At 39.4% G+C, this 20,273-nt stretch overlaps 1 protein-coding gene across 3 annotated transcripts in view; it reads left to right on the plus strand.

Moving 5' to 3' along the window:
* Window positions 1–20,273, plus strand: part of Samd12 (sterile alpha motif domain containing 12) — a 453,403-nt gene that overhangs the window by 187,812 nt on the left and 245,318 nt on the right. The gene's annotated exons all lie outside the window — the stretch shown is intronic.

Here is a 20,273-nt window from a genome sequence, read left to right on the forward strand (position 1 = left end):
TCTTTGACAAAGATGCCAAAACCATACAATGGAAAAAAGATAGCATCTTCAACAAATGGTGCTGGTCTAACTGGATGTCTACATGTAGAAAAATGAAAATAGATCCATACTTATCACCCTGCACAAAACTAAAGTCCAAGTGGATCAAGGACCTCAACATAAAACCAGACACATTAAATCCGTTAGAAAAAAAGTGGGGAATACCCTAGAACTCATTGGTACAGGAGACAACTTCCTGAACAGAACACCAACAGCACAGGCTCTAAGAGCAACAATCAATAAATGGGACCTCATGAAACTAAAAAGCTTCTGTAAAGCAAAGGACGCCATCATCAAAACAAAATGACTGCCTACAGATTGGGAAAGAATCTTCACCAACCCTTTATCTGACAGAGGGCTAATATCCAGTATATATAAAGAACTAAAGAAGCTGAAAAGCAGCAAACCAAGTAATCCAATTAAAAAATGGGGAACAGAGCTAAACAGAGAATTCTCTGTAGAGAAATATTGAATAGCAGAGAAGCACTTAAAGAAATGCTCAATGTCATTAGCCATTAGGGAAATGCAAATCAAAACGACCCTGAGATTTCACCTTACACCCATCAGAATGGCCAAGATAAAAAACTCAAGGGACAACACATGCTGGAGAGGTTGTGGAGAAAGGGGAACACTTCTCCACTGCTGGTGGAAATGTGAACTTGTACAACCACTCTGGAAAGCAATCTGGCGCTTTCTCAGACAACTAGGAATAGCGCTTCTTTAAGATCCAGCCAAACTACTCCTAGGCATATATCCAAAAGAGGCTCAAGTACACAGTCAGGACATTTGCTCAACCATGTTTGTAGCAGCTTTATTTGTAATAGCCAGAAGGTGGAAACAGCCTAGATGCCCCTCAACTGAAGAATAGATGCAGAAATTGTGATACATCTACACAATGGAGTATTACTCTGCAATGAAAAATAAGGAAATCATGAAATTTGCAGGTAAATGTTGGGACCTGGAAAGGATCATCCTGAGTGAGCTGTCCCAGAAGCAGAAAGACACACACGCTATATACTCACTTATATAGACATATAACATAGGATAAACCTACTAAAATCTGTACATCTAAAGAAACTAATCAAGAAAGAGGACCCTGACTAAAATGCTCAATCCCTATTCTAAAAGGCAAAGAGGATGGACATCAGAAGAAGAAGAAAACAGGAAACAACCTAGGAACCTGCCACAGAGGGCCTCTGAAAGGCTCTGTCCTGCAGACTATCAAAGCAGATGCTGAGACTTATCACCAACTGTTGGGTAGAGTGCGTGGAATCTTATGTAAGAAGTGGGAAACAGTAAGAGCTGGAGAGGACAGGAACCCCACAAGGAGAGCAACAGAACCAGAAATTTGAACACAGGGGTCTTCCCATAGACTCATACTCCAACCAAGTATCAGGCATGGAGATAACCTAGAACCCCTGCACAGATGTAGCCCATGGCAGTTTAGTGTCCAAGTGGGTTACATAGTAATGGGAAGAGGGACTGCCTCTGACATAATCTGATTGGCCTGCTCTTTGATCGCCTCCCGCTGAGGAGGGAGCAGCCTTACCAGGCCACAGAAGATGACAAAGCAGCCACTCCTGATGTGATCTGATAGACTAAGATCAGAAGGAAGGAGAGCAGGACCTCCCTTATCAGTGGACTTTGGGGAGGGGCATGTGTGAAGAAGGGGGAAGGAGGGTGGGATCAGAAGGGGAGGAGGTAGGGGTTTATGGGGGGATACAAAGTGAATAAAGTGTAATTAATAAAATAAAATAAAGACAAAAAAAGAAAGTAAATAGTGTGATTATAAAGACAAAAATTACTTAGGTTATTAATCAAATAAAGATGCATAATTATTTATTCAGAAGATAATGCCATAAAGATGTACACTTGGACATGGATTCCGGAAAAACAGTTCATAAATTTAATGCACTATGCTAATCAAGCAAGTCCTCAATGATTTTTTTTTTCTTCAGTGATATAAAAGCTAGTACTTGAAAATCAAGTGCAAATATGCAATTAAATGGGTTTTCTTGATTAGCTTATAATTCATCTGGTATTTAGTTTACATCACTCTTGTTTATATACTGGTAGTAAGATTTTCAAAGTTCCTAAGATGCTTAGGGTGTTGAGTTTGAATTAACCAGTCTCGGGGTTAATTTGACCCTGTGTGGTTTAGCTTTAGATGTTATGACAAACAGGCAGAGACTGGGTGTCTTAAATAAGGTGTATTTTCTCAATATTCTGGCGGATGAAAGTCTCCATTGAAGTAACTCATCATTTGGCTGAATGGAAGAGGAAGCCAGACTATAGTGAGCAAGAATCCATGGACCTGGGAGCTGAGGTATCCCTTGAGTAAGTTTAAGTTTAAGACTGTAATTGTAAACATCACACAGACATTATGCTTCTAGACTTTGAAACTTGGTTCTCTATACCTCATTCTCTCCCCTAGTATAGCAGTACTTTTGGAGTACTTATGCTTTCTCCCTTGGACTAAGAATAGTGTTGCCTCAAATTCTGTAAGATTCATTATTATGCATTTTCTATAAAAGTCATGCAAATTAGATGTCTAGCTATTTTAATATTTCAATTTACCTTCAATTTCACATGATGGTCAGAATAGGTGTTTTTATAGTCCTTTTACTGGTAATACCTGAAACAGAAACATTATCTCTGTACAGTTGTTTTTCATGGGAAAAGTGTCCTCCATTCATAGTGTAAGTGGAAAGGACCAGAGGGAGGCCTAAGTAGCTTATCTCTGCCCTGGGCATACCAAGACCATGGTACAGCTCTCTTTGTTTGTATTTATCCTAATTAAGTAATTGAGGAAGCCATGTAGCACCAGGAGTATCAATAACATAGTCCACATTTCTGACCTTTATTTTTTCATATGTCTATCAAACTAGAGTGGTACTAAGTCTTTATGGTGTGTAATTGGACATATACCCAATGTATCCCTAAAACTCATTAGCAAGGATTTCACATGTGCTACCTGCCTTCTCTAAGTTTGTTCCTCTATGGGCAGAGGTAATAGGTACTGTATAAATTGTTGGAAAGATTCAGGATGACTTTTTTGGAGTCAACAAAATGTTTCCGTATTTTTTTTTTGTCACAACATTGTTTCCAATACTATATTTGTTATGACAATATACTTCTTCCAAATTCCCAAGTCCTGTTTGGTCAGGCTTAACTGTGCATGTCCTTACAAAAATTTCAAAAGAGAAAAAAAAATATGGAAAACCCACAAGTTCACTCAAGAACTCATTGTATACGAGAACCAACTCTATCATGTCTTGCTCTTTTGTCAAGGCAAACCACATGGCTTCAGCATGTCCACCAGACTCAAGAAAGTGGGAAAATGGATGAAAACTTCTTACTGAAAAACCTCTAGCCATACCTGATTCCTTTGCAATGAAGACATTGTTATCAATCCACTCTACTGGCATTCTAAAGTCATTGTTGCCAGAATGTACAATGATAATAATCAACAGCATCTCTATGGTTGTTTTCATATGTGATGTTGTCATGCTTTTCTCCACTCATCATTCACCCAAAGTCTTGCTAACAGAGTATGTGTGTAGTATTTGCATGACTTTGTGTGTTGTACACACCTCTCTCAGGCTATGTTCATCTGTGTGGTTTAGTGGTGGGGTTTTCTGGTATATTAAGACAGAACAGACTCAAAGTACAGTCAGATCCTCTCCCTCTATCTCACTTGGAAAGGTGAGAAATTGAGCTAAAAGAAATATCAGGCTTAGATAAACACAGCCATACAGGTTGCTAGATGTGATGTGTGGCTTGTTCATTGCCTGTTTATTCTGTGAGGCTTCATTGTTAGGAACGCTGGTGCCAACAGCATGCACTTTGGAGACAGTAGATTTTACCAGGCTTGCTTACAGGCATCCCCTGGAACACTTACAAGCAGTGGTATCCGCATGTCTAGATAATCAGCAGTGCACATATGGGTAAATAATGTCTTTCTTTATAAATAGCTGTGTGACAAAGCTGGAGGATTTGAGCTGTGTCTTTGGTTTGTGACTAGGATACTTTATACAGGACTGTTCCTGGAAAAAGAAGGCTGACATTAAGTCTTAGGCAGAAACCAGTGAATAACTTTTAGTGAACTCTACAAGATCCTATTTGTGTAGTTCTCAGGATAAATAAGAATGTCCGAATAAGAGGCATACCAGTGCCTCTTCACTTGGTATCTTTGTTTTATCACTTCTACTTTTTGTTGTATTTTTTCACCTTTATTCCCATGTCTATCTTTCTTTATCCACTGTTATATATATCCTCCTTCCTCTTTAGTCGTTCTTTTTTTGTCAGTCTTATTTTTTAAGATTTAATTTTCTTTATTCTTCTTTCATATAATGCATCCCAACCATAGTTTCCCCTCCCTCCATTCTTCTTAGTCTCCCCCTGACACACACAACTCCCTTTCCCCAAGATCCACTCAGTGTACCTAACACTATTTTTACTGTGTCCACAACACAAGTCATCTGGCCTCCAAAGAGTACCAGTGCCCACTGTACTATGCCAAATCAGGCTTGAGAATCCAGTAGAGCAGCATATGAATGCCAGTGAAGATACATTAATACATTCTTTCTGGACACAGAGTATGTGTGGGTTCAGGAACTATTTAAATGCCTTAATTGAACAGTTTCTAATTCTTTCACAAACTACAAGGTAGAAATTATCTGTAATATACTGAGGTGAGAGGCATGTTCAGAATGGTCCGGAGACCATCCCTGATATTAGTTTTTGATGAAGCAGGCCTGCATGGCTCCAAACTTCTCTTGTCTCATCATTCTCTGTGTCAATCAAACAAACAAAGAAACAACAACAACAATAAAAAAAAAGATTGAGACTCAGAGATATGAGCTATGCTGCTAAGAATTATGGTGCTAGACAACTACATTTTTTTTTCTGCAAATTCTGCAACTTCTACTCAGTCAGTACAAGAAAAATCTAATGGGAGGAAAGAATGTCTCAGCCTGAGAATGTCAAGAGTACAGCTGGGACGTGAACCAGTTTTCTGACAATTGGAGGATATAGGAACTGTGATACATGATGACATTCCAGACAGTTCTTCCACTTGTTCACCGGGTAATTATTGAGAGCCTCATACAGGGAACTGTTCTAAAATTTGGAATTTCTCACAGAATAAGAAAGACCTCAACCCTTATGCAAGGTACAAGGCAATGAGAGAAGAGTCATGTAATAAACAATAGACAAAATGAGTGAATTATGTAATGTGCCGCATGTGGTCGCCCTAGAGAAAGAAGCAGCAGAGTGCAGGATTGTGAACTGGAAGTATCATAGGGAGGGATGCTGGATCTAAGCAGAAAGACAGGGATGATGACCATTAAGAAGGAACATTTGAGCAGAGACTTATGGAGGTAAGAAATAGGGCACATAGGCACAAGACCATTCAAGGCAAAATAACTGGGCATCGTGTGTATTGCTAAACAGCAAAGAGACTATAATAGTGAGAAAAGAAAGTATTAAGAGAGGCATGATCAGAATGATATCAGTAACATTGGGAAGGGAGATGGTATGCAGCCTCATATACCATTTTAAATGTTTAAAATGAAGACTGGTAGAAGACAGAATTCTGTTGGTGGACTGAACACGCAGATGCAGTTGACTAGGTATGGCATGGCACTTCTTCCAGCTGAATTATAACAGTGTAATGATAAGAGAGAAGGCATTTGATATCCCTGAACCTCAGGCCCTCATGTTTCTCCAGTAGATTACACATGAAATATGTGGTAAACACATGAAGCTATCTATGGTGAATCTCAGCAAAGGGAGGAAATCTTGATCAAAGGAGAGTCTATAGTATCAATTTCTGTCAGGTGACGTGTTGAGAGCAACCTATGGAGAGGTTTAGGATGAAAGAATGGTACCTCCTCCTTGGGTACCTTCAGTGTGATGTTTATGGACTAAATATGTGATTAAACCTGAAAAGGGTGGGGGCGGAGCCAAGATGGCGACTAGCACACACATTTTCTGAGCTGTGGAAGTGCTAACCATCTGAGTTGGTGCGTGGAAGGACCTCTAACCCAGGAAAACAAGTGAGGCTTCCTCAACAACAGGGAACATCGCAGGAGGCGAAAACTTTGGTCTCAGGTCACCCAGAGACTTGTATGGAGAAGGTGAGAAACGATCCTTTGATCTCGCGGCACTCCCCTCCCCCAGACTTCCTTCCTCCTCGGCACAGCGGAATCATCTTTCTCTGCACAGACCTAACTACCTGAGGTCTGCAGCGGCTGAGGCAGAGCTCCAAGCCCTTTAGCGGCAGGTGCCAGCAGTACCCATCTCAGAGTCCCAGATCTGCGCAGCGGCTGCACCATCCTCCCAGGGCCTGAGTCTGCTAGACGCCATACTAGCTCCACAGGATCGCAATCACTGACAGTAAAATACGCTATAATCCCACAGTGACAGAAAATACGCCCAATCCCACAGTGACAGAAAATACGCTATATACTCACCAAAACCAGGCAGAAACGCCCACTAGCTAGGCACACCAGGCTCTGGGAGAGCACAGTGAAGAGACCCCAGGACATCCCAGAAAGCATCTGGACTAGCAACCCAGTCTCCAGTTACAGCGGGACTTTCTAACCTGGCGGCAGAGCAACACTGAGCTGGCGGGGCACATCAGCCCTCCAGTTTAAGACTAACCAGGGCCAAACCAGAGAACAGAAAGCCTGATTACCCCGATCCCTACTGATGTGACCACCTTGAAATCTCCAGCTGCAGCAAGACCTCATAACCTGGCAGTGACAGCAGCACGGAGCTGGCGGAGCACATCAAAGAAGCAGGGCCAAACCAGAGAGCAGAGAGCCCGGATACCCTGATCTCTGCCAAGTGACCTGCCTGTAAGTGAGTGCACCCTTGAGAATCTGCAGATCCCCAGATCCTGGGTCCTTCTAAAACAGAAGCCAGGCATCGAACCCCCTCCCACCCATATACCCACTTTGGGAAACAGAGGGGCACTTGGGACATTGAAGTTCCTGCTCTGTGGGTCTAATTGAGGAGTTAAGGTAGTTAATGCCAGAAATTGTGCTGCGATCATCACTAGTGCCTGCGACATATACAGTGCAGAGCCTGTCCCACACACTCAAGGGTTCAACATTAGCCATCACTCTGTCCCTTGAGATACACATCCACGCACACCTACACACACACACACACACACACACACACACACTTGCATTTGCCCCGTCTGCACCTATGTACTTTTCTCCCACAGGTACAGCTAGTCCTCAGCACACACTAACAACACGGGACCTCTCTCAGCTTGCTGAAGAACTCTCCAGATGCCAGAGAGAGACAGTACCAGTCTGATCTGCAGAATCCAAAAACAAACAGGGAAGGTTTCAGATAAGCCAATGGCCAGGGGTAGGCAAAAAAACACTTCCAACATAAATCAGGACATCATGACTTCACCAGGAAACCCCAAAATTGATGGATACTCCAATTCATCAGAAGCACAGGAAAATGACCTTAAAGCCATGCTTACTCAATTATTTGAGGCTCATAAGGAGGAAATGAACAAATCTTTCAAAGAGTTGGCCAGTCAATTGGAGGTAAAGAAAGAAGAAATAGACAAAAGCCTTAAAGAAACACAGGCAAACATAGCCAATCAAATAGAGGCACAAGTAGAGATAAAATTAGTGGCATATAAAAAGGAAATGAACAAGGAAATAGAGACCATCCGAGAGAGACAGGAATCCAAATTCAAACACATGAAAGAAATGGTGCAAGGCATGAAAACAGAATTAGAATCAATAAAGAAAACACGAAATGAGAAAACCCTTGAGCTGGAGAACTTGGAGAAAAGATCAGGAACCACAAAAGTAAGCATCACCAACAGAATACAAGAGATGGAAGAGAGAATCTCTGGAGCTGAAGACACCCTTGCAGAAATTGATACTTCTCTCAACGAAAAAGTAAAATCAGAAAAGTTCCAATCACAAAATATCCAAGAAATCAAGGACACTATGAAAAGACAAAATCTAAGAATAATAGGAATTGATGAAAAAGAAGACTCCAGGCTCCAAGGTCCAGAAAATATTTTCAAGAAAATCATAGAAGAAAAGTTTCCCAACTTAAAGAAAGAGATGTCCATAAATATACAAGAGGCCTACAGAACTCCAAATAGACTAGACCAGAAAAGAAACACATCACGTCACATCATAGTCAAAACACTAAATCTACAGAACAAAGAAAAAATATTAAAAGCAACCAGGGAAAAAAGCCAAGTAACATATGAAAGTAGACCTATCAGAATCACACCGGACTTCTCATCAGAAACTATGAAAGCCAGAAGGGCCTGGGCAAGTATCATGGAGACTCTAAGAGATCACAAATATCAACCCAGACTACTATACCCTGCAAAGCTTTCAATCAACATACATGGAGAAAACAAAATATTCCATGACAAAACTAAATTTATGCAATATCTACACAGCAAACCAACCCTACAGAAGGTACTAGAAGGAAAACTCCAATCCAATGAAAACAACTTCACCCGAGAAAACAGGGCATACAGATAATGTCCCAACAAAAATGAAAGGAAAACAAGCAATGAAACAAGGTAAGATCATCGACTCCATTACAAAAGGAACTAACATGCACTGGTCACTACTATCTATCAATATCAATGGACTCAACTCACCAATAAAAAGACACAGGCTAACAGAATGGTTGCAGAAACAGGATCCAACATTCTGTTGCATCCAAGAAACACACCTATGCAACAAAGATAAACACTACCTCAGAGTAAAGGGCTGGAAAACTGTCTTTCAAGCAAATGGTTCCAGCAAACAAGCAGGAATAGCCATCCTAATATCTAATAAAATAGACTTTCATCCAAAGTTAATCAAAAAAGATAAGGAGGGCCACTATATTCTCATCAAAGGAAAAATTCACCAAGAGGACATCACAATCTTGAGTATCTATGCCCCAAAATACAAGAGCACCTATATTCGTAAATGAAACATTATTAAATCTTAAATCATACATTGATCCTAATACCTTAATAGTGCGAGACTTCAACACCCCACTCTCATCAAGGGACAGATCAACTAGACAGACAACAAATAGGGAAATAAAAGCACTCACAGAATCCCTAAATCAAATGGACCTAATAGACGTCTACAGATCTTTTCACCCAAACTCAAAAGAGTACACCTTCTTTTCAGCACCACATGGAACCTTCTCCAAAATAGACCATATAGTGGGTCACAAAGCAAGCCTCAACAGATACAAAAGGATTGAAATAATCCCTTGTATACTATCTGACCACCATGGACTAAAGCTGGACATCAACAACAACAGAAACAACAAAAAACCAACACGCACATGGAAACTGAACAACTTACTACTCAATGACAGCTGGGTCAAGGAAGAAATAAAGAAATTAATTAAAGACTTCCTAGAATTCAATGAAAATGAAGGCACAACATACCCAAATTTATGGGACACATTGAAAGCAGTGCTCAGAGGAAAATTTATAGCACTAAGTGCCTGCAAGAAGAAATTCATAACATCACATACAAACAACTTAATGGCCCAACTGAAAACCCTAGAAAATAAAGAAGCAGATACACCCAAGAGGAGCAGACAGCTGGAAATAATCAAACTCAGGGGTGAAATCAATCAATTAGAAACAAATAAAACTATTCAAAGAATCAATGAAACAAAAAGCTGGTTCTTTGAGAAAAATCAACAAGATAGACAAACCCTTAGCCAAACTAACTAAAAACCAGAGAGAAACTATCCAAACCAACAAAATCAGAAATGAAAATGGGGACATAACTACAGACACTGTGGAAATCCAAACAATTATTAGGTCATACTACAAAAACCTATATGGAACACAATTTGAAAATCTAAATGAAATGGACAATTTTCTTGACAGATTCCATCTACCAAAATTAAGCCAAGATCACGTAGAAAGACTGAATAGCCTTATATATCCCAAGGAAATTGAAGCAGTCATTAACAGTCTCCCCTCCAAAAAAAGCCGTGGGCCTGATGGTTTCAGCACAGAATTCTACCAGACCTTCAAAGAAGTGCTAATACCAATTCTCCTCAAACTATTCCACAAAATAAAAACAGAAGGAACACTACCAAACTCATTCTATGAAGCCACAGTCACCTTGGTACCTAAACCACACAAAGATCCAACAAAAAAAGAAAACTTCAGACCTATCTCTCTTATGAACATTGATGCAAAAATACTCAATAAAATACTTGCAAACCGAATCCAAGAACACATCAAAGATATCATCCACCATGACCAAGTAGGCTTCATCCCAGGCATGCAAGGGTGGTTCAACATACAGAAATCCATCAAAGTAATCCATATAAACAAAATGAAGGAGAAAAACCACATGATCTTCTCCTTAGATGCCGAAAAAGCATTTCACAAAGTCCAACACCCATTCATATTTAAAGTCTTGGAGAGATCAGGGATACAAGGCACTTATCTAAACATAGTAAAGGCGACATACAGCAAGCCTATAGCCAACATCAAACTCAATGGAGAGAAACTTAAATCAATCCCACTGAAATCAGGGACAAGACAAGGCTGCCCACTCTCTCCATACTTCTCCAATATAGTACTTGAAGTCCTAGCCAGAGCAATAAGACAACTAAAGGAGATCAAGTGGATACAAATCGGAAAGGAAGAGGTCAAAGTGTCACTATTCGCAGATGATATGATAGTATATATGAGCAACCCCAAAAATTCAACCAGAGAACTCCTCCAGCTGATAAACACCTTCAGCAAAGTGGCAGGATACAAAATCAACTCAAAGAAAACAGAAGCCCTCCTGTACGCCAAAGACAAAAGGGCCGAGAAAGAAATTAGGGAAACAACACCCTTCACAATAGCCACTAATAACATAAAGTACCTTGGGGTGACAGTAACCAAGCAAGTGAAAGACCTGTTTAAGAAAAACATCAAGTCTCTGAAGAAAGAAATTGAAGAAGATCTCAGAAGATGGAAAGATCTCCCGTGCTCATGGATTGGTAGGATTAACATTTTGAAAATGGCCATCCTGCCAAAAGCAATCTACAGATTCAATGCAATTCCCATCAAAATACCAACTCAATTCTTTACAGACCTTGAAAAAAAGATTCTCAGCTTCATATGGAGAAACAAAAAACCCAGAATCTCCAAAATAATCCTGTACAACAACAGATCATCTGGAGGTATCTCCATCCCCGATCTCAAGTTGTACTACAGAGCAATAGTAATAAAAACTGCATGGTATAGGCATAAAAATAGAAAGGAGGATCAATGGAACCGCATAGAAGACCCAGAAATAAACCCACACAACTATGAATACTCGATTTTTGACAAAGAAGCCAAAACCATTTAATGGAAAAAAGACAGCATCTTCAACAAATGGTGCTGGTCCAACTGGATGTCCACATGCAGAAAAATGAAAATAGATCTATATTTATCACCCTGCACAAAACTAAAGTCCAAGTGGATCAAAGACCTCAACATAAAACCAGATACTCTAAATCTGTTAGAAGAAAAAGTGGGGAACAGCCTAGAACTCATTGGCACAGGAGACAACTTCCTGAACAGAACACCAACAGCACAGGCTCTAAGAGCAACAATCAATAAATGGGACCTCATGAAAAGCTTCTGTAAAGCAAAGGACACTGTCATCAAAACAAAACACCTGCCTACAGATTGGGAAAGAATCTTCACTAACCCTTTATCTGACAGAGGACTAATATCGAGTATATACAAAGAATTAAAGAAGCTGAAAAGCAGCAAACCAAGTAATCCAATTAAAAAATGGGGAACAGAGGTAAAGAGAGAATTCTCGACAGAGGAATATCGAATGGCAGAGAAACACTTAAAGAAATGCTCATCCTCATTAGCCATCAGGGAAATGCAAATAAAAACAACCCTGAGATATCACCTTACACCCATCAGAATGGCCAAGATGAAAAACTCAAGGGACAACACATGCTGGAGAGGTTGTGGAGAAAGGGGAACCCTCCTCCACTGCTGGTGGGAATGTAAACTGGTACAACCACTCTGGAAATCTATCTGGCGCTTTCTAAGACAATTAGGAATAGTGCTTCCTCAAGACCCAGCCATACCACTGCTAGGTATATACCCAAAGTTTGCTCAAGTACACAAAGGGATATTTGCTCAACCATGTTTATAGCAGCTTTATTTGTAATAGCCAGAACCTGGAAACAACCCAGATGTCCATCAACGAAGGAATGGGTACAGAAATTGTGGTATTTTTACACAATGGAATACTACTCAACAATCAAAAAGGAGGAAATCATGAAATTTGCAGGCAAATGGTGGGATCTAGAAAAGATCATCCTGAATGAAATAACCCAGAAGGAGAAAGACAAACACGGTATATACTCACTTACATAGACCTATAAGATGTGATAAACATAATGAAATCTGTACACCTAAAAAAGATAATCAAGAGAGCAGACATGGGGTAAGATGATCAATCCTCATTTAGAAAGACAGATGGGATGTGCATTGAACGTATGACAGGAATCTACAGAGTGCAGTTGAAAGACTCTAACTAGCAGTGTTTTCAAAGCAAAGACTCATGATCAAACCTTTGGCAGAGTACAGGGAATCATAAGAAAGAAGGGGAGTTAGTCTGTTGGGGAAAGGATAAGAGCTCCACAAGGACCAAATATATCTGGGCACAGGGTCTTTTCTGAGACTGACATTCAACCAAGGACCATGTATGGATATAACCTAGAGCCTCTGCTCAGATGTAGCCTGTGGTAGCTCATTAACCAATTGGTTTCTCATAGTGAGGGGAACAAGGACTATTTCTAACAGGAACTACTATAGAAGCAATCTCTAATTGATTACCACTTGACAATGAAAATGTAGTTTTATCTCAGGGTGTCTCACTGGAGAAACAAAGAAGTCTATTTTTTTTCTTTATTAATTAAACTTTATTCACTTTGTATCCCCCCATGGTTTCCTCCCTCCTCCCATCCCAATCCCTCCCTTCCTCCACCCTCTGCATGCATGCCCCTCCCCAAGTCCACTGATAGGGGAGGTCTTCTTTTCTTTCCTTCTGATCCTAGTCAATTAGGTCTCATCAGGAGTGACTGCATTGTCTTCTTCTGTGGCCTGGTAATGCTGCTTTCCCCTCAGGGGGAGGTAATTAAAGAGCAGGCCAATCAGTTCAAGATAGCGGATACAACTCAAGAATTAGTGAGAAAGATGATGGAAGTCCAGCTCCAGTTTTGCCATGAAAGTACCACGAGTTAACAATAAATGGGTAGTTTCACATAGATATTTATGAAAGCTGTGGGCTTTGAGGAAGAGCCTTGGATCTGTATCCATGTGGGGTGTATTTATTTTCAATTGAGGGACTGATGGGTGGTCCTTAAATGAAGTCACTCATTCCTACATGCCATGCACACACACAAACACACATGCACACACACAAACTCACATACACACTCACCTACCTTAATATATTCATCATATCCTACCAAGGTCTTTGAACCACTATTTTAGGTGTCTTAAATTGAATTGGATTCCTGTGTTAGATTTTAAACAAGAACTAATTGGTGACTGAGACTCCTACAGACTGTTTGTGTGTGTAAGTCTGCAGCAACAAAAAGTGAACAAGAGCATCACTAAGTTCCAATGTGGACAAACAAGAAAAAATTGCTCTCAGGCCATCCTTATACTCACTTTTTAACTTATTTTAATATCTCCACCACAGTGATATCCTAGAACAGTGGTCCTCAGACTTCTAGTCCTTAGCACTCTGATATATTGAAAAGTTATTGAAAGCCTCACAGAGCTTTTATTTTCCTGGCTGGTACAAGTACAGGAGGATAACAAGCAGAATGGTTAGTATGTGTTTGAAATGATTAATTAAAACCTTAAAAACTTAATTGGAGTTTAGAAATCTGCCTATAAGATACGGCAGCTCTAGTTTGAATTCAGTTCATTTGAAGAAGACTCAAAAGTTTATATTTCCTTAAGTTCAGCATAGGTCAATGGTATGCTTCTGCAATGATCAAGATTTTTGTCTAGTCAGCAGTAGACTTCATTTTATAGTAAAAACACTGAGGATACTCCCATTAGAGAGAGAAAAAAAGTATGAACAAATTACAGTAACCAATGGGAAGTTCTCTGTCACATTTTGAAAAGCTAATGAAGCCATTAGCTTTTTTGGATGTTGCTTCCCCATTGCTGCTATTGAGGAGCTGTTGGCCAAGGGGATCAACATGGTTAAGAAACATGGTATCATTCATTCTGGTGATGTTAAAAGCATGGCTAAAAGTGAAAGAAGGTGAAATAAGACTTGCATGTATTCCTTCAACCAAGAAAGACACATACTCTGTTTTGTTTGTTTGTTTCCTGGAAATATTCTGGAAGGGAGTTGTCTTCTCTTTGAGAGGCCTGGAACATAAGTACTTCATCTGTCATAATGTACTTAGGTCAGAGCCAAGAATGACCATAAGAAGTGAACTTCATAGACTAGGGAGACAGGTCAGGTGATAAAGTGCCTGACTGACTTGCAAGAATGAGAACCTGCACTGTATTTCTAACCCCCCACCCAAAAAAAAGAAAGTTGGGTTAGGTAGCAGGCACTTGTGTTCTCAGCTCTCTGAGGGAAGTAACAGATGGATCCCCTGGACTCACTGGGCATCCATCCTAGCGTATTTGCGAAGTTCCAGACAAGTGAAAGACCAGTATCAAATACAAAACTGACAGTATCTAAGGAATAGCATCCGCAATTGTCCTCTGGCCACTACATGCATACATACCATACATACACTACCACTACGTATATACATACACACAAACACACACACACAATCTCACAAAATAATAGTTATAGACTGTTTTCTGAATAAATAAGCATTTAAAGCTTCTAAAGTAGACATCGATAGTTTATTCTATATAAATGAGTGTTTCCTACTCCTTCTCCCCTCTCCTCTTTCTTCTTTCTACAGTCTTGAGTATGATGTCATAGAGTAGTCAGCAAAAGAGGAGAGGAATTAAAGAAAGGGCATGTGATGGTTTAAATAAGAATAGCCCATAGATAGACAGACAGACAGACAGATACATACATAGATAGTTATAAATATTTGAATTCTTGGTCACCTGTTGGTAGAACTCTTTGGAAAGGTTTAGGAGATGTGGCCTTTTTAAGGAAGTGTGTCACTGGGGAAGGGTTTTGAGATTTCAAAACTGCTCCCAGTGTTCTCTCTCTGTCTTATGTTCCTGTCATAAGATGCAAGCTCTTAGCTACTACTCCAGTGCGGTGATGCCTGCTTGCTGCAATGAATCCTACCACAATGAAACTCACCCTTTGGAACTGTAACTAAACTCTTTCTCCTCTAAGTTGCCTTGATCTTGGTGTCTTATTACAGAAATAGACAAGTAACTATGACAGTGAAAGAAGAAAGCTCCTACAGCTTGCCAAACTGACTTACTATGAGATGCTGAAGCTATATTTACCACTTTCTTATAGTTGTCTACAAGTCTCACTTTTTCTTGCCAGTAACTATAAAAGAGCTAAGCTCTGATTTTTCAGTCAACCACTTAGGCCTCATACAAGCTCATCCAGTAAAGACTTTACACCATAATTATATGCTTCTTCTCTTGTAACTCAAAACCAAGTAAATTAAGAGAAAATTTGTATTGCAAAAAAAAAAAAAGATGGGGAGTAATTAGATTTAAAAAATAAAATTTGGCTTTAAAGACAGTTTGCAATATGTTTTTTCAATATTAAGTTTTTAAAGCATTTAATTATTTCATTACTTAGGAAAAAAGCTTCATTTTTACTCTGGAAAGCTTGAAATTAACTATAAAAGACTAATTTCTGGCTAAATGTAAATTATACATTCTTATAAAACATAGCTGAAATTATTGCATATGGATAACTTAAGAATCATTTACAAAAATAATATTTTCCAAACAACCTTTCCCTCATGAATATGAGTCTTGCATAGAACCTCCCTGTAAAAGAGAAAGTAAAAGTGTCTGAAATTCATTTCCATTTTGTCAATATAAAGAGCAGGACTAGTTCAGAAAGGAAATGTCTGGAATCCTGCTTCATGCCACAGTGCACAGAGGTTAAGATAATAAACTGCCTTGGGCCTCTTTCAGGGCAGCAAAACAAACCAAAATTGTCTCTGGGGTTGTAAATCGAGGAATGATGTGGTAGAACTGAACATACAGAAAGGAAACTGGGGTAAATGTTTTTTTAATGTTTGCCTTTGGGCAGGATTTTTTTTTTCTGTTAGTTTACTATTTGTAGCAAATATGAACTGCTTTATCTCAGCTGTTTGGACTACTATTATTTTGGTTTAGGCTCCTACTGTGAGAGAAAAAGAAGACCTGCAGCGATTTTAAAAATGAGAAAAAGATTATGTAGTGCTAGGTCCAAAGAGGAATTTGAACACTGGAAGGCAAGGGTAAGGAGGACATTGCAGGATGAGACACCTATGCTCATCCTGCTCTTACCTGCTGGAGAGGGCAATGTGCAAATTTCATGTATGGGGATAGATTTAGCCTGCTGTTCCAACTCATACATAGAAGTAAAATTTAAGCTCTCCAAGGGCATCAGGTTACTGTATTTACTCTCAAAACTCAATTGATGTTGGCCTGGAACCAATGATGATGCTACAAGGAGATATGACTGAGGGTCATCTTGGTGCTACAGAAGAGAATTGGAGGGAGAATACATCTAAAAACTAGAGCAGACTGGGTATTGATGTCATTTTGACTCATTAATGCTACGCCTTAATAAGCTAATGTGTAGCAGACTAATAACAATTTCAGAATGCAACCATGGCCAAGAATCAGCTGATAAATAGGGTCATGACTTTCAATCACAATTGGTAAGGGAGATGTTAAACAGTGAATTTTAATGGTTGAAACTCACCCCACCTCACCCCCATGTCATTTGTTTATGTTTATATGGGAGATATCCCTTTAAGTTCACACAGTTTCAAGCTTGAATTTACTCCTTTCAAAGAAGACATCACAAAATTCATAATTAGGTACAATAGAATATATTCTGAAGGAAAAATGAGGACTCCCATTAGTGTTAACCTTAGAACCACTAAGTTTATGATTAACTGAAGATATCTAAGGAAGGCACCCATGGAAGCCTGGTGAGGATGCGTTGTGAGTTGACTTGACATGTTTGAGTAAATCATCTTTTGAAGCCCAGCAGATGGGCTCGACTGTTCTGCTCCTTAAAAAACGAGCAAGTTAAAGGATGACCTTTTGGGATAAGGAAGTTTAATGTATTGATGTATAAGCAACTTCATCCTCCTGCCTTCCTTGTCCTAATTTACAGCTTTCTCTGACTGGTTTATAGGAGTTTTCAAAAAATGTGATTAGCTCTACTGGAAAGAAACTTGCAGGAGTCTCAGGTAATGATATGTCAGCTATAAACTCATTCAGCTAGTCTGAGGGGAGAGTTTTAGAGTAGGAAAAGCCAGATGCAGAGGTACTGACTTGTGAAACCTGTGACAAAGTACATTTCTACTGAAGAACTCCCAAACTCCAGTATTTTTTATCATGCAAAGGAAAGGATGTCATGATAGGCAACAGTAAAAGATTAAACGTCAGCATCAAAACAACAGCAGCCATAAAAACATGTGCTCACTGGAACTTTTCAAGCCCAAAGTTCTCCTCTCTCATCAGAGTTGGTTTCAAGTAGAAGACAGAAAATGGCTGCAGGCTTAGATGAAGCAAGATTGGTAGGCAGGGGAAGCCATGTTTGATTAGGAAGCACCACAAGAGCTCAATAGACCACTGGGAAGAGCAACCAGGTCTGGACCGGAAACCTACTACTTATTAGTGAGCCATGCCTAAGAACACTGGATGAATGAAAACCATCTCAGTTCCTTAAATCATTCAGTTGCTCTCTTTGCATGTAGTTGTCGCCATCCATCCTGTTACATGAAGATACTCAGAGGAGCACAGGAATAGAGAAGCTCCTTTGTTGTCATTACTAGCATTGCAGATCAAACTACCACAGATCCTAGTGAGGGGTCAGGGAATCATTTAGAAGATTGAGAAGCCCACGATTTGGCTTTATGATGTCTGTGATCCTCAGCCAGAAGAGTGAGAGACTTGAGGCTACAATTATCTGCTCATTTGTTAATTATATTGATGGTTGATTCTGATGTCTCCTCCTTGGTTGGAGATTGACTAAAACTCCTACATATGATCTTATAACATGGTCTGGATTTCCTCACAGGATGATGGTTGAGTTCCAACTGCAAGCAACAAACCGGAAGCCAGATAGAAGCTGTGTCTTTTATGACCCAACCTCAAAAATAATGTTCCATGAATGTACTCCATTGGTCAGGATGGTCACAAGCCTTGCTAATGGCTAGAAGCATTAACCCCTAGTATCAGAAGAAGAAATTTCAGTCACATTACATAAAGTATATATACATATATTTAAAAATACTCAAATATGACATCATTTTACAAAACTATAAATAAATTTGATAAGTATGAAAAATATTACATGATGTTCTATACTTTTATATTGCTGTGATAAAACACAAATACCATTGTCAACTAATAAAAGAAAATATTCAATTTGGCTTATGGTTTCAGAGAATTAGAGCCCATGATAGTAGAAGGAACAAGTGAGAGTTCACATCTGTATCCATAACCACAATGCAGAGAGAGAAAGCACTGGCACAGTGCCTCCAACAAGGCCATACCTCCTCATCCTTCCCAAATAGTTGTACCACCTGGAGACCAAGTACTCAAGTGTAGAGGCCTATGGGAACCTTTGAATTTCAAATCATCATACATAGTAAAAAGTGAAAGCACTGTCTGTAATTATCTTGTATGTGATGACCCAAGGAATCATTCCATTAGAAGCATATTAATAAAATGTGCTACCTGAGTATCTGCATATTCCCTCCCCCCTCTCCATTTCTTGGTGAACATCTCACTATATGTACTATTCTCTCTTAATACTTTTTTGTTTTCTTAAAATTGGGACATGGAGAGAGTTTAAAAACAAACAAGTTGAGGCTCAGTGGTCAAGAACACTCACTACTCTTCTGAAGGTCCTGAGTTTAATTCCAATCACCCACATGGCAGCTCACACCTGTCTGATGTCATCTTCTGGTATGCAGATGTGCATGCAAAGTACGCATATACATAAAATACAAAAATAAATAAATATTTAAAACAAACAAACTAGATAATATAGAAGATCCATTTTGTCTCATGATTTCTTTGCCACAAATAAAATTTGATAGTAACAAAGAAGACTTATGTGGTAGGCCTACTGCTTTCTAAAGTGTTCTAAAATAGAAACAAGTCTGTCTCTGTAAAACAAAATGGTAGCAAGTGTTTGGAAGATATAATTCCCACTCCTTCTTGCCTTTTTCTACCAAGTAGAAAGAGGAATTAGATGAAAATAATGCCTAGATCTCTGTACTAATGAACATGTTTCAAAGAATTTTCGATATTTTAGCCTTACTCTTTTGGAAAACGCTGGCCCGGAATGATAAGAATAAAATTATTGACATAGGAACTTTCAGCCAACCTAACCCAAATTCCTGGAATCCTTGAGGGAGACAACAGAGCTACAGCTTATTAATAAATGTGTTTGCAATCACCATTTATCAAACACTGGGCTATTTACACCCTTTTTTTTATTTTTACTTTTCTTGACTTATGATCAGTTCCTTGGGAGATCCAGTGAACAGTAAAGGCCTTGCCTTGTTGGCTTCTATATAAAGCCCAAGGACGCCCATTATCTTATTACCATTCCCCATACACTGCCAGAATTGACTTCTTGCTTTCCCACTGTGGCATGACTAATGTTCCCAGGCTTCATGGGACCACCTGGGTCCAGAGTCCCCGGGCAAACTAGCATATTTTAGTATGGTGTTATCTAAGTCCTTTAACATCCAATCCTGAAATAATTATTCTCACCTGCTAAGGAAGGTGCTATAGTAGGTGCCAAGGGTGTCAGGGAGAAAAGATAGACACTAACAGAGAAAGGCATTTGGCAATGGTTATTTTACCCCCTAAAACCATAAGTACCTGCTTTGCAACCATATTATCTTGTTGCTAAAATATTTGGAAATTTTCCAGTAGAGATAATAACTCAAGAACAAATAAAAATTCTCACTGCCTTTTCCTATTACACTTTCTCATCTCTCTCTCTCTCTCTCTCTCTCTCTCTCTCTCTCTCTCTCTCTCT

Source organism: Psammomys obesus, unplaced genomic scaffold (genome assembly GCF_907164565.1).
Source record: "Psammomys obesus unplaced genomic scaffold, mPsaObe1.curated_primary_1811, whole genome shotgun sequence".
Taxonomy (NCBI): Eukaryota; Metazoa; Chordata; class Mammalia; order Rodentia; family Muridae; genus Psammomys; species Psammomys obesus.